At 43.2% G+C, this 14,568-nt stretch overlaps 1 long non-coding RNA gene across 1 annotated transcript; it reads left to right on the top strand.

The window, feature by feature from the left end:
- The first annotated feature begins 11,457 nt into the window (after positions 1-11,457).
- LOC139831058 (uncharacterized) lies at positions 11,458-13,373 on the top strand. Its single transcript, XR_011745247.1, has 2 exons — positions 11,458-11,763; positions 13,030-13,373. It is a non-coding gene; the product is annotated as an uncharacterized lncRNA (long non-coding RNA).
- Positions 13,374-14,568: the final 1,195 nt, after the last annotated feature.

Below are 14,568 nucleotides of genomic sequence, written 5' to 3'. Positions count from 1 at the left end.
GCCTTGTCAATTGGCAACTGCTCGCCATATATGCTAGAACATGTGCCAGAACTTTCAGAAGAATGGCCTCACAATGGCTTAGGAGGGTCTGACAGGATTACCACTGCTGATACTCAGCAAATCCTGTCAAGTGAAAGACGCATCGCCAGAGAGGTATCCTAAGCCATCCCCGGTGTTATGTTCATACTACTATTCATTCTCAGCTCAAAGGAATTATCCAGAACGAAATTTCAGGAGCTGGTGGTTTACAGGACTTGCCCTTCCACCTCACCTTTGAGCTTGTCCAATCAAGTTCTTGGTGATCCGATCAAAGTACTGTTGAATTGTTCATTTAGTTTTAAGTGTGAACTTGACCTGATTAGCGTGTGTGATTGTTCTGATGATAATCACCCTGCTAATTTCACCCGTACTGTGTTATGATTACATGCAGTCTCCTGCATTCTCTGATTCAGAAGAAACAAATTGGTATCCACAAATAAGATTATTAAACTTCCAAGAATTGTTTAGCACTCGAAAGAAAGAAGTTGGATCCAACATCCGGGGTCCATGCTGCTCAACAATCGAGGAGCAAACACATAGGTCTGCTACACCATTTCCCTAGCTGGGTGCCCTGCTACCGGCCTCACCATGCTGGTGGCAAATGTGCGTGCAACACCCGCCAATTAACCAAAAGCGCCACTGGGAAGTGGGCAATGTTGCTCAACAACAACAGGAGCAGCTTATAGGCATAGCAGGCCGTGTGCAATGATGACCTAAACTTCCAGAAGTTCATTTGCGAACTTAAGCCACGATTTGGACGGGATTGGTCAGCACCTGACTTGGGAGGAGGCGCCCCAAGGGGCGCCCCAACCACTAGTATTATTCAACCTCACTCATAGTATGGGAAAATAATAAACAACATCATACATAATATCTTGGCAGCATGACATAACACAAAAATGATGAATTCCTAGTTCCACTTGTTTTACCACATAAATATTATCAAGGAAGAATGGGGCTCACTACTTGTAATTTCATGTTGAACTTCTTTCTTCTTGTGGCATGAAAAACTTTTCAAACTCTTTCATTCCACCTTTGTCCTCCTGGTCCTTCTGGAACTTTGCTGACTGGTGATTTTGTACTTGTAGCTGCCCCTGCTGCGTCATTTTAGGGCTCATCTCTTGGTACGAAGTTCTCGACACATCAGAGATCATATTCTCACCAACAGAAATTTGGAGACGACGGACTTCAGCATTTAGTGCATCATGCATATCTGTATACATAAGTTATATAAATATATGGGTTAATGACTGTGCTATTTCAGACTTACTAGATAATATTAATTAGTGTGATCAAAAGAAACAAAATCAAATGTTACACATAGGAAACAACTAGTGTACCTAGAGCATGAAATTAGAAAGGTAGCTCTCTAGCATAATTGGATATGTACACTACATTGCTTTCGGTGACTATTCGAGTATTCAGATAAATTATTTAGGAAAATCTTACTTGATAGCGTAATATTAGGAATGAAAACAAAAAATAGATGCAGATAGAAAATAGTTTATATTCTTACAAAATGGAAGTGATGTATAGGAAGTGAATAAATAAAAATAATTCTGAATTGGTGGATGAATTGCATGCTTTTAAGTGAAATTCGAAACACACATCATTTTTTTGATAAAGTGTGATGTATTACTTAAAAAGTTTAAGCATTACACCTAGCCTCTGCATAGCTAAGATGCACATAGCCGTCCAAAATTTTCAAAGTAAAGCACAAACAACGAAGAAAGCCAACACAAATTAATGGTTCAAAGTAAACTAGACACATGAGGAGTTGATATCCTGCGATTTTGCAGTCACCCATGTTGGGTAGTAAAATTCTTCGCCGTATACTCAACCGTGTAGACACCTCCGTAAAAAGATTGCGATCCACCATGTGCTGAAGCGACGATCATGAACGGAGCAAAAATACACATCATGCAATGATGCTTTAGGGCACATGAAACTTTCATCTCTTTAAAATGACAACAATTGTTGGACTAAAATGATTCATATACCATTAAGACGGTTTTGGCAATACAACTTAATTAGTATAAAGAACAAAAATAGCTCATCAGGGTACGTATCGAATGCTATGTTTTTAACAAACCATATACTACCTCTATGTCGAAATAGAGTGCATATTAGTTTCTCGTAAGTTAAACTTTGTATGGTGTGACCAAGTTTACAGGAAAACATAAACATCTACAGTGAAAGCTAAGTCCTCATATAAAACATGGTAGATATAATGTTGATTTTGTATTCTAAATGCTGATATTTTTTCTAGAAACTCGGTCAAGTCTACAAAGATTGGCTTAGGAGAAAACTAATATTCATATATTTTACGTGGAGGGACTATACACATATATATCCCAACCAATGAATTGTATTTCTCTAAGTGGTTATCTATACTCCTTTAAACGATTGAGTTGATAAATACGTCTGCCCCTCCGCCTGCCCCGCTACTGTAACATGTCTCCACCCCACTACTGTAGCTAGAAAAATTTCTGCAGTTGCTGGCACTTGAGCCCCCCCGCTTCCATAACGAAAATTAAAATTACTATGCAGCTGTCTTGATATGACCCACTACAGCTATCTACCAAACGGTCTGCTGCCTGAGAGTGTTGAATGAATAATCATGCTTTTATAGATTGGTATGACGCAATGGACCAGTTGGAGCTTTCAGTAGATGATATTATTGATCGAGACATGCAGGTGAATAGAGATCCAAGATAGGAGATAGGGGCTGGGAGAAAGGGGAAATACTCACGTATATATCGCCTTGCGTGCTTTGCGTTTAGTTTCATACACGTACATGCTGATTAGAGCCATGGTATCTTGTTACATATGTATTTTTCAGTTCATTTTCATCATAGCTAATGAGACTCATCGGAATAGCTAAGTATGTAATAAAAAGTTAAAATTAAATTAAAGGAATGCATAAATAAAAAATGAAGATGCATAAGTTCAACTATGTTTGAAACATGAATATTCACCCCCACCCGCCTTGTTTTAGTGTGGATAATATTATATTTTTCATGTAGAAGAATAAAAGATAAGCTACTAACTATTCATCATAAGTAACAAAAAAGATAATAGCATACCATTTATAAGTTGTGTTCGCTGCTCGAATCCATGCAGCTTCATCTCAATCTCATCCTTTTCAGCTCTAAGCGAAATGTTTGTACTCTGCAAACATACAAGTCAATAACACATAATAAGAGGATTGTATATATGGATCATCAAGTTATCACATGAGAGATGAGGATGCTTTGATACAGTTGCATATATTCGTGTGGACAGAAAAGGTGAATCGGTTAGACTTTGGGAGGACAAGTATACTTGATGGATAAGCCATATATTGGTCTCTATATACCGGACTTTAACACACTGTATGAGGTATCTCCGTCCACGGGGAAGTAAATCCTCAAATGGCTTTTTTTTTTGTGTACACTTGTAGGCCAAGGTCTGGATGGACTGCCCATTGTCCTCAAGGTAATAGAGGTTAATTCATCTAACACAAGCACATGACATGTTTAAAATGGAACTTCTACCACTTGTGTTTTTTCGCATGTTCCATATATATATTCATTTTTAATGGGTTAGTGTGGTTGGTTTAGATGAAAACAAGTACGGTGACCTAACTACGATTAGAGATCGAAATGTCCCATGGGTTCCTTTCCCGTATTTTTAACCTTAAATATTAATCAACAATTTTTTTTTACGGTGGACAGGAATTTAAGATCACTAATTTTGGTCGAGGCGACAGTTGTCTTTTGATCCATTTGGCTATGCATAAATGATACTGTTCTGATAAGCTATTCTCTTATGCAAGTTCTACTATCATGTACCAATTGAATTTTAGACATGGGAAGATGCAGCACCAGCACACGCTGCCGAAGGAGCTTGCCGTGAAGAAGCTCTAGTGGATTACCAGAGAATTTGTTTCTACTTCGGATGGCCAGTTATAAGATTCTTAGTAGTAGAGCTAGCTATATGTGGTGGCATATAGCTATGCAGATCCACGAACGGGGGACGACATTATAGGTCGACTTGGCGTCAACATCGGGTTTTCAATTTCTCATGCAAACGAAAATAACTATTTCTAAGACATCGTCCAATCAAATTATTGATATTTGTGCACTACAAAATATAGTAGATCTCGATCGACGGGTATCAATCAGGACTGGGAAAATAATGCAGCTATTTTCAAACTATTTCTAAGTCGAATGGGGTGTAGTTACTCCAAACCCAATAAAAATTTAAGCAAAATTAATGAATCCTTAGCATCACAAACCTCAAGTGTGTGCACTTTCGCAGATAGCACTTTTTTCTGCTGCTCCAGTTGCTCAGCCTTACGCTCCAGGTCGGACACGTACGCTTTCTTTCTTACCATAGAGTTATGTGCACTTCTCCGGTTATTAAGCATGCTGCAAATAAATTTCACAAAAATGTACAATTAGTTAACGGATTAGTTAAGTTTTTTTTTTCGAAATGGAGGACAGTGCCCCGGCCTCTGCATCGATAGATGCATACGGCGTTTATTTAATTATTTTAAGTATTGTCCTACAATAGATTACATCATGGGTCGCTCAAGGATTAGTTAAGTATAGTAGGAGTACTTCTCAAGAGTCAATTTCTTTTTGTGGTGATCAGGTATATATGATAGAAGATAGGACAAAGGTAGTATCGTGTTATACCTCCGGACCTTCGTAGGGTTTTCAAGAACTTTCTTCTGAAGGCCCTTATCCGCCATGATTGTTGTAATGTCTTCCTGGGTGAATTTCCCATCGGCAAAATCCTCAACGAACGGAGAGTTAGTGTTGTCCTTGTACTTGCTGGTGTTGCCGCGCGGGCGCCCACGCCCACGTCTGCTGCTACCGGCTGTACCTGATCCCGATCCCGTCCCCAGAGAAGGCAGAATGTTCGGCTTGCTCGATGAGCTGCCTCCGCTGGTGATGGTATTCTTCCCCAGCTGCGCCGACACATGCCAGCTCTTGTCATCAGCTTCCTCTTTCACTTTAACGTTAGCTGCACAGGGCGGGATCGAGCCGGTTGATGTCTGTAGTACTGGTGTCCAGGGGGCTTGGGTGATGCCATTGCCAGTGTTGACGGAGGAGTAAGGGTAGCTTGCTCCACCGGCAATGGTGTTGTTCCCCATCTGCGACGTGGCCCATGAGCTCCACTCCATAACTTCCTTCTTCACGTAAGCCTCAGCAGAAGCAAGTGACATGGCCGATGATGCGAGTGATGGGCTGGGGGCTTGGGTGCTGGTGCCCGCCATAACGTGGCCGGAGAAGCTGAGACCTTCATCGGGGCCTTCCAGATCCATGAACGGGACGACATTGTTGCCGTAGTCGTCGAGATCGTCCACGTCCACAAACGGGATGTACAACGGATCAGTAAGGAGGGCTTGAAGATCCTCTCCCATCCCCGCCTGCGGAAGTGCTAGGCCGTTGAGGAACGGGGGCAGGGGTTCCTCGGCCCACCCAAAGTCGACGCTGCCCATGGTCGACCCGAAGTCCCCGATCAGGGCTTCAAGCTCGAACTGCTCGGTCGACCCGAAGTCGACGCTGGCCATGGTCTGCGTCACAAGCGACGGTGGGCTAGAGGAAGACGGCGCATGTAGATCGACGGACGAGCTAAACGGTGTCAGGCCGACCATGCTAGTCTGACCGGTGTTGAACGGGGAAAGGAAGGTAGTCTGGCTCTGGCCTAGGATGGTGTTGTTGCTGCTGCTTCCGCACCCGCCCAACATGGGAACAGGGTCCATGGGTACCAGCGACGACGTTGGTTGAATCTGATAGCACGAGGATCCGGGGAGAGATACCTGTGACGCGTCCCAGGCGATGTTTTCTCCTCCTCCGACGCCGTCGGCGCCGCCGCTGAAACCACCCGACGAGTGGGTTTGAGACAGCAGCGACGGTGGCGCCTGGTAGGAGTAGGACGGTGAACCGGCCGCGCATCCAGATCCGGAGAAGGCGTCCTGTGAGATGGTGTTGGAGCTGCCTCCGACTCTGGCGCCGATGCCGCCGGCCGACGCGTGGAGCGTGGAAGATAGCGGCCACGATGGCACCTGGTAAGCTTGGTAGCCGGGACCGGCCTGTGAGGAGAAATGGGCGGCGGCGGCTGGGTTGTGCAGGAATGGTTGAAGGCGCGAGTAGGTTTGGGGGCTGGAGCTGCCGGCGCGGGTAAGGTTGGTGGCGTTGGGCGAGCGGGGGTAGACCAGCGGCAGGAGCCGGCGGCTTCCCGTGGCGTCGTTCATCTGCTCCTCCATAGGGAAGCCGGCCGCCGGGAGCTAGGGTTTTAGGTTAGGTGGGGGAACAGGTGCCGGCGGCGTGAGGATGCAAAAGCATCACCGTTCGAATGGACGCGAGCATATGTAACCGAGCGAATGGGACTGATATGGAAAGCATGCAGCGGGAAGAAGAACAGCTGGGAAGTAGGGTTTGCCCGAAAAGTAACTGCGCGTGATGGATGGGCCGTGGTCGGGCCTCTTTGCGCGTGCTCTTCCAGCCCTTCTAAATAGGACTTATTTGTGGTTTGTGATGTTCAATGTACCAAAAAATTATTTGTGGTCGTGCAAGGAAAGTGCATATAGCATTTCTATGTCTAACATTGATTCGTTACATGTGAACTGTTCAATCTCGGCCAGGCTCATTTTGACCTGCAATGTCTATGCAAGAAAACTCTTTCCCCTATTTGTTTCACTGGACTTAATACTTTTCTCTCATCGAACTTGAAACTTAAGGTACTCCGTACTACTTTGTGAATGTCATGGCCATAGCGAGCTAAGCGATCTATGTTTGATTTATTCTTGAATGCAGCCAAGCCTTGGAGGCAGATGATAAGGTGCTGACCTTAGAGGTGGAAGCGGATGGTAAGGTGCTGACCTTAGAGAGGAACAAGATGTGAATCGGGAACTAATGAGTCAAAATGGGAAAGCTGTTGCGGAAACAAATAAGAGGAAGAAAACTTCAGGTCAAGAAGCCAGGTAGAGAGAAGCAAGCCTGCTATGTGATTGTAGATCTTGTTAGTTAGATGATTGGGTTCCATGCACTGGTTACAGATTCTGTAAGTTAGGTTCTGTAATTTAGAAGTTTGTTACAAACGATGGTGAAAAAGTTGTTTCCAGATGTTGGTTCCAGACTGACACCATGTTACTTGCAAATGTTGGTTCCAGATGTTTTGTTGGCAAAAAGATTTCATGGCATTTTTAAAAACGCTGGTAAAAATATTACGTGACATCTTCCAAAAATGCCGGCAATACTAACTAGCGGCATTTTTGAATGTGCCGGGAAAAAACCAACGGTAATTCACAAAAAGTCCCAGCAAAGATCTACCTCAACACAAGTAAAAGCAACACTTTTTCTTCTTTCAAAGATTTTTACCGGCATTTTTGGTTGAATTAACGACACTTTTAGGTGCCGGCAATGTAGGAACCTGACGGATGACGCTATGGAGGGTGAGGGACAGGGGTGGAACCAAATAGTCCCCCGACAAGCCGAAGTCGATGCTCGCCGTCCTCTGGGTTAAAGGCGGCGCCGAGAGACTAGACTCCGACGAAACCTGGCCGATGAACCAACTCAACCGTGACTTCATGTGCGGCTTGGGCGTCAGGCCCACCACGCTAGCCAGATCGGTGTCGGGCGAGAAAAGAAGTTGGTGTGGCCACCGCCCAACATGCGAGCGGGATCCAGCGCCATGGTCGCCAGCGAGGATGGTGCTGGCATACGAGAATAGGAGTATCCGGGAGAGCGATGCAGGCGAAGCTTCCTCCGTCAACGACGCTGCTGCTGACACCCACACCGCTCAATGAGTGGATTTGAGGCAGCGGTGACGATGATCCGGCTGCGCATCCGCATCCAGACACGGTGCCATGTGAGGCGGTGTTGGAGTTGCTTCCCACGCTGACATGTGCACGAGTCGTTTGTGATAGCAGCGCCGGTGGCTGCTGGTAGGAGAACGAACCGGCTTTACATCCGGAACCGGCCTCGAATATGAAATGGGCTGGCGGTTGGGTTGTTTGGGATGCGCGGCTGCGAGAGTAGTGTTTGTGATGGGACTTGCCGGTGCGGGTAACGTTGGTGGTGGTGGGAGAGCCGAGGTAGAGCAGCGGGAGGAGTCGGTGGCTGCTGGTGGAGTCGTTCATCTCCTTCTTCTCCGTAGGCAAGTCGGCCGCCATGCGCTAGGGTATTAGCTAGGGGGTAACAGGATGTGTCGGTGGAGTGAGGTGCAAAATCATCAGCGTTCGGAAGGATGAGAGCATATGTACCGAGTGAGGGGAACTGATATGGAAAGAAGCGGGAAGGAGTTGGCAAAACCTATACACCGACCAGGTCGGTGGCTACCGGCCACCACACACCCCCCGGCCGGGTTTGGGCCAGGCCCATTTGTTTGTGTTTAGCTTGTAGTATTTCGGTTTTCTTTTTCTTTTCATTTTTCTGGTTCCTTTTTCTGTTTTTCTTTTCTGTTTTCTGTTTTAGGTTTTGTTTATATTTTTTCAGATTCGAAATTTTAATTTTTAAAATTGTTCAAATTGAGAACATGTTTAAATTAAAAAATGTTCAAATCTGAAAACCGTTCAAATCTGAAAACCGTTCAAATTTGAAAACCGTTCAATTTTAAATTTATTCAAAATATTTCAAATGCGAAAATATAAATAAAATGTTTAAATTCAAAAATGTTCAAATTTGAAAACCGTTCAAATTTGAAAACTGTTCAAATTTGAAATCTGTTCAAATATTTAAAATGCGAAAATATTGAAATTCGAAAATGGTCAGATTCTAAATTTGTTCAAATTTTTAAAAAGTTTAGATTCAAAATTTGTTCATATTCAGCAAAACATAAATGAAACAGCAGAAGAAAAAAGACAGAAAGGGACTGGCCCAGTACTCCCGCCTGGGTGTGCGGTGAGTCCACTGGCACCGACCAGCTCGCGGTGCATAGCACCTCCCGAAGGAGTTGGGAAGTATGGTTCAAGCCAGAGGTATGATTGATGGGCCGTGAATGTCAGCCCTCTTTGTGCGTGCTTCCAGCCCGTCTAAACATCACCAAACGCTTCTTCTTTACATTTTCTTTCTTGGTCAAATGTCTGGTTGAATATGCCTCTGTATTCCTATGGAGAATGGACTAGTCGAATTATAACTTGATAGGTCACATCACTTTTTGTACAAATCCATGGCCACAAATCAAAATTGGGGTTAGAGAGTAAAGTAATTTATAAATATGAAAACAATAAAATAAGCATATGTCACATTTTGGAAAACTCTACAAAAGTTGATGAAAATGACGGTTATGTTGATTACTGATCAGCTGCGGCGTGTACCGTATATCCATAAAATTGCTAAAATGGCTTGTCGTTCACAGTACTTTGTATAGCCTTTTCTTTCAAATGAAAGTCAATTTGAAAATTTTGTATTGATGTATATGACACTTTATTTGTAGTTGAATTTCATATATAATACAAACAAATAATTTGATAGAAAATGTATTCCACATTTGTTTGTTATGGAGTTGAGAATGCTCTTATTCTAAGACTCAAATGTCAAAAAGGTTTTATCTTAATCCATCAAAATGAGTTGTAGCTATATATTACATATTTCATATGTGTATTACAATTAATTCAGACCCAAATCATCATTAGTGCAAATATTTTAACTGGCATTGTAAGAGTGTCTTCTTAGTTGTTGTTTTCACAATCTAATGTATGGATAGCTTTTATATATGATCCACCCTAAACCCTCATGAATCTCACACTTCCCTTAGGCACCCAACTGTGACACCCTAAGCCATACCACACGAAAGTCCGTCTGATCTCGTTGAGGTTGTTTTTACTTACTTTGGAATGTAAAGTTAGCTAATTATTTAAACAGTATGTTAGTTAATGACTCAATTAAGCTATATATTCTTTTCATGTGGTCAGGGTTTTTCTTCTCTACTAGGTTGTTTATTGGATGCAATTTTTCTAGGAGAGAGGTTTTCTACGCAGATGTACTCCTTCACGCATTTTAGAATTTTTGGTGTACAAAAAGTACAAAAAAATAAATATATATGCATTGTAGTACAGAAGTTATAGTGATCTACAAAGTTTGAGGTTCATATGTTGTTCTTTTTTAGAGAAACAAAAAAAATGCAATGAGTTTTATATTCCAATATACCGCTTGTTGTTTTTGTATAGGCCACATACTATAAGTTTTCTTTCTGATTATTTTTGTGTGGCACCGTAAAATATTGTACTACACTTTTTAATTGCATTTTTTCTAATTTAGTATCAGAAAATACCTCCACCCGTGCTTAGCTACAACTTTCTGAAAGGAGAGGGAGAGAGAGAGACGATAACGCAGAATAAGTAATATGCATTCACTTTAGTTGTGACTTGTGAGTGATGGAAGATGCTCTCTTGTATCTACCTTTCGGGCCTTCATTGATTACACCCTTGATACCTTTGGGAGTAGTTTATCACTAACTTGTCAGAACACAGAAATATGCTAGAGTATAGGCACCATATAATTGTTGGTCCCGGGACACTAATTAAGCTCGATCACGAAGCTGATCCAAGTCCTAGAGTATTTTCTGAAGTTCCACCTTCTTATCTAACCAGGGAGATAAGGTTTTTCTTAATTTATTGTAGGATCCTGATCACGTTACAAATACATATTGTTGTCTCAAAATATGTAACTACAATGTATACGCAGGTGCCATCGTATTAGAGGATGCATATGGTGCTATCGTGACTAGTGGATATTATGGGCTGACGGCCTTACGTGCGCTGGAGTAGTATTTTGGAGAGTGCTTTTGGTCATGGTTATCAGTGCATGCATCGATATATTTCAGATGGTCAAATTATTTTCTGTCCGTAAAATTTTGTTTCCCTTACGACAATTTTGTTTCCCAGAGTTCCAGCTTTCTAAGCTGTTTAGGTGTTAAACTTACAACATACATGAAGTGAGGGTATAAGCGTGAGATCATGGACAGTATGAGCACGATATGCTTCTGCGTCTTAATCAAGGTTCCATCCATTAACAACTTCAGAACCGCATTCCTTTCTGGTGAATACTACCGCTAGGCCATCCACCACCATGAGATCCAATCGCTATGTTGATGTTTGCTTAAGTTAGAAGATTGCGCGTACCTGTAATTCAATTGGCATCTAGCTACATACGTCCTTATCGGAAGTCAGGTCTCATTTGGTTAATAAAATTTGAGTTCTTTTGTGGTACCCCCAAGTAAATAATAGCCATCCATTTTCGTCCATCCAAAGGCCTAAAACTTTGCATACCTCTCAGAAAAACATGATCGGTATGTATCATACCGGTGCAAATTTCGCACAAAACAAGAAAAAAATCGTAGCAAGGCCTCGGCCCAGTAGAAGGCCTTGGCCCAATAGACGGCCGCAGACCATGTGCAATCGTTAGGTACGGCCGTATGGGGGAAGGGGATGGCACGGCCTAAATCCTCGTTCTTCTTGGAGTTCGCTGGTAGGGTGCCGCCGCCGATCGTCGGCTTCCGCAATTCCGGCGGCACAGACGCCGCGGCCCCTACCGCCAGCATGCTTGGCGAGATCTGTACTACCGCCCCTCCGCTGCCCCCTTCCCCACCACTTACCTGTCCCGGCTGCGCGCCCTTGGCCGCTAACTCAGCCGATCCAAGATCCTCGGTGATGTCATGGTCTGCTCTGATCCAGTTCGAAGTGGATTCGATCGGAATTTCTGGCTAACGTGTCAGTACGAGTCGTCTTCGGTGAGTATATCGAGAATTCTGGAGTGGCAAAGTATGTTGATTTGCAAGAGAATCTATTCATCTGAAGTACGCATGGAGGAACGAGTAACGTTGATTGAATAATCTTATAATCAGTTAGATGTTGTACCATTCTCAGTTTCGTCGGTTAGACCCAGTCGTAGTAACAACTATCCTTGCTAGCTCAGTCTGAGGCCTGCCCCGCTAGATTCGCCCTTCTCCTGTTTATGTAAAACTTCAGGCTATATTTTTATTTCATTTAGTAAAAATGGTTTCATGCACGAAAACTACAGAAGAGTAGCAACATATATGACCGCATTTCAAGGTCGCTGGCCAAGGCTATTCCGGAAGCGAGGCCTGGCGGTCATCGCGACACGCGGCATGTTCCAGCTCGGCGGTGGGGCATGAGATGCTAGGAGCTTGGGAGGCGAAATTGAAGGAGACGATGGGGGGTGTCACCGGCACTTGTTTCGGTGGTCAAAGGCGTTGCTGGCGCGTCGCTTTCTCCGGCATCGACCTTTCCCGGTGCTCCACGTTGCCCTGCGGCATCACCTGGTGCGTGTGCTGCGTGTGCCGCTGCACGTCGGGGAGGAGGGGGGGCCCCGACTACGTCGAGCCCACCACCTACAACCTCGTAAGCAAATAAGTATCCATCCAATTTATCTAGGCTCCTTTCGATTTGTGATCGTCCTCTATGATCAGAGCATCAAGGGTTGGTCCCATTAGCTTCATATAATTTTACATGTTGGGGCTTCAGTTTTTATTACCGAATTGTAGTTTCAAAGCAGTATTTTTGCTTTATTGATCTGTTACATGCTTTTAAATGACGCTTTGTGCATGCGTTACGGTGTGGTACAAGTAAAACTACGAATGTACTCAAGAGAGAGTTTAAACCTCACACTAGGAACAAGACTAAAGAGTAACTTGTGCAAAACTATAGACACACATGTCCATACACAACATTGGTATCGGTTTTGATACAGCATTCGTGAATTTCTGAGGATGTTATGAACAACATAGTATACTTAACTGACCTAAATATAGTAATTAACTAGTTGGAGTAAACCAGGAGTTAGTTGAGACCAGCCTAGTGATCACACCATATGATCTCATTGTTATATTAACTGCTCATGGCTTCATATTATTGCAAAGGTTTTAGTTTCCCTCTTTAGTTTATCTTCCTCACAAGCTGCACAGAACTGATGCTAATGCCTGAGATATTTCTAAGAATTCCTATACATAAATGAATTTATTTTATATATCTACTAGTTTTTACCCTGATGAGGATGAAGACATGAGCTGCAAGCACATGCTTAAGACCCGACGCTGTAAGATTGATGGCAAATGTACTGTTCTTCATGGCGAGGCATGATTGGAGTTTGCTATGATCAGCTTCTTTCTGGTGTTTAATTCAGTTTGTAATGTTTGGTACTAGTTGTTTTTTATCCAGCTGGATACTACTTTGTTGAATTTAAATTGTCATTCGGTTTGTTTCAGAAATTTGGCAGCTTAGCTAGGTATCTTGTTTGATTCAGAAATTTTCTTATTCAGTAAACAAATTGGATACTCTTTGTCCTACTATTGAACCGTTGCCAAGTGAAGTAATCCTTCGAGGGCCCTTGGTGTATTTCTATTAAACAGTTGTGATGCCATCATATTGGACAGCTTCATACTATTTCATGACAAAGAATCGGAAAATTCATATGACAAGATGCGAATAGGTAAAGTTCAGAGTAAACTAACTCCTCAATGTCGAAGTATTTCAAACGAATTTAACATTACGATGTGCTAAACATGTTGTATTGTTTTAAGTAACAAATTCAGATGGAACACAATTTTTTTGTAATTGGTCGATTGGTGTATACATGATGTGCTGCAACAAAGTGGCATTCCTGATGATACCTCTCCTGCGAAATTCGAACACAAGAGCCTGCCACACCAAGAGCTTAACAGATACGATCACACTCAGTGTCATTACTTTGAACCTAAAGCTCATACTAATTTCCAGGTTTCTTTGCACTCGATACATGTTAGATTCCATTGTACAGAACGACAACTACTATTTCGTGGAATCTTCAAAGATGTTTGTGCGATTATGGCTGCTCTTCCTGGCGAGAATCACGAAGTTTCATCGCCAGAAGAATTAGGCAGGAGGGAGTTGAGTTGTGCTTTTTTATGATCAGCTCTGCCCTGCTTATCAGATCAGATCATGTGACCTTGTACACTAACCTGCTCAATGTAGCGGCCGGGGCGCTCGCTGGTGAACGTGGAGGCGGAGTTGGATGAGGCTTTCTACGACGTGGAGGCAGCGGAGTCTGCCGGTGGATGTGGCGGTGGCGGCGGAGTCGCCGGTGGATGTGGCGGCGGCGCTCGTTGGTGTGCCGTGTGGGTCGCTTCCTTGGCCAACTTAACCAATTGCTGGGCCAGGGTTCAATACTGCTTAAGTGATTTTTCTCCATTATTTAGACTTGCTGGGCTGCTGGGCCTAATCTACCACGTTCAATCCTGACCGTTTGCTTCAAATCATACCTCTCTCATCTAAGGAGAGGTAAAAGGTACCGTAAAACAAGCCTAAAATTTCCGTTGGCAGTCGACAACCCCTAGTCCACTCCACCTATTTGAGTAAACACAAAATCACAGCCGTTCCACAAGTCATATCACAATAACTGGAATTTGTTTTCATAAAACCACAGTTTTTTGATAGGTTCTGTAGATCTCTCTTAAAATAGGATTTCGCCCCGTTTATTAAATAACGCATAGACGGTGCTGGAGTTCAAGTGAAAGAGACCGCTAAGGCAACAACAGAAA

Source organism: Lolium perenne, chromosome 5 (genome assembly GCF_019359855.2).
Source record: "Lolium perenne isolate Kyuss_39 chromosome 5, Kyuss_2.0, whole genome shotgun sequence".
NCBI lineage: Eukaryota > Viridiplantae > Streptophyta > Magnoliopsida > Poales > Poaceae > Lolium > Lolium perenne.
This window is presented reverse-complemented; position numbering and strand designations above follow the sequence as displayed.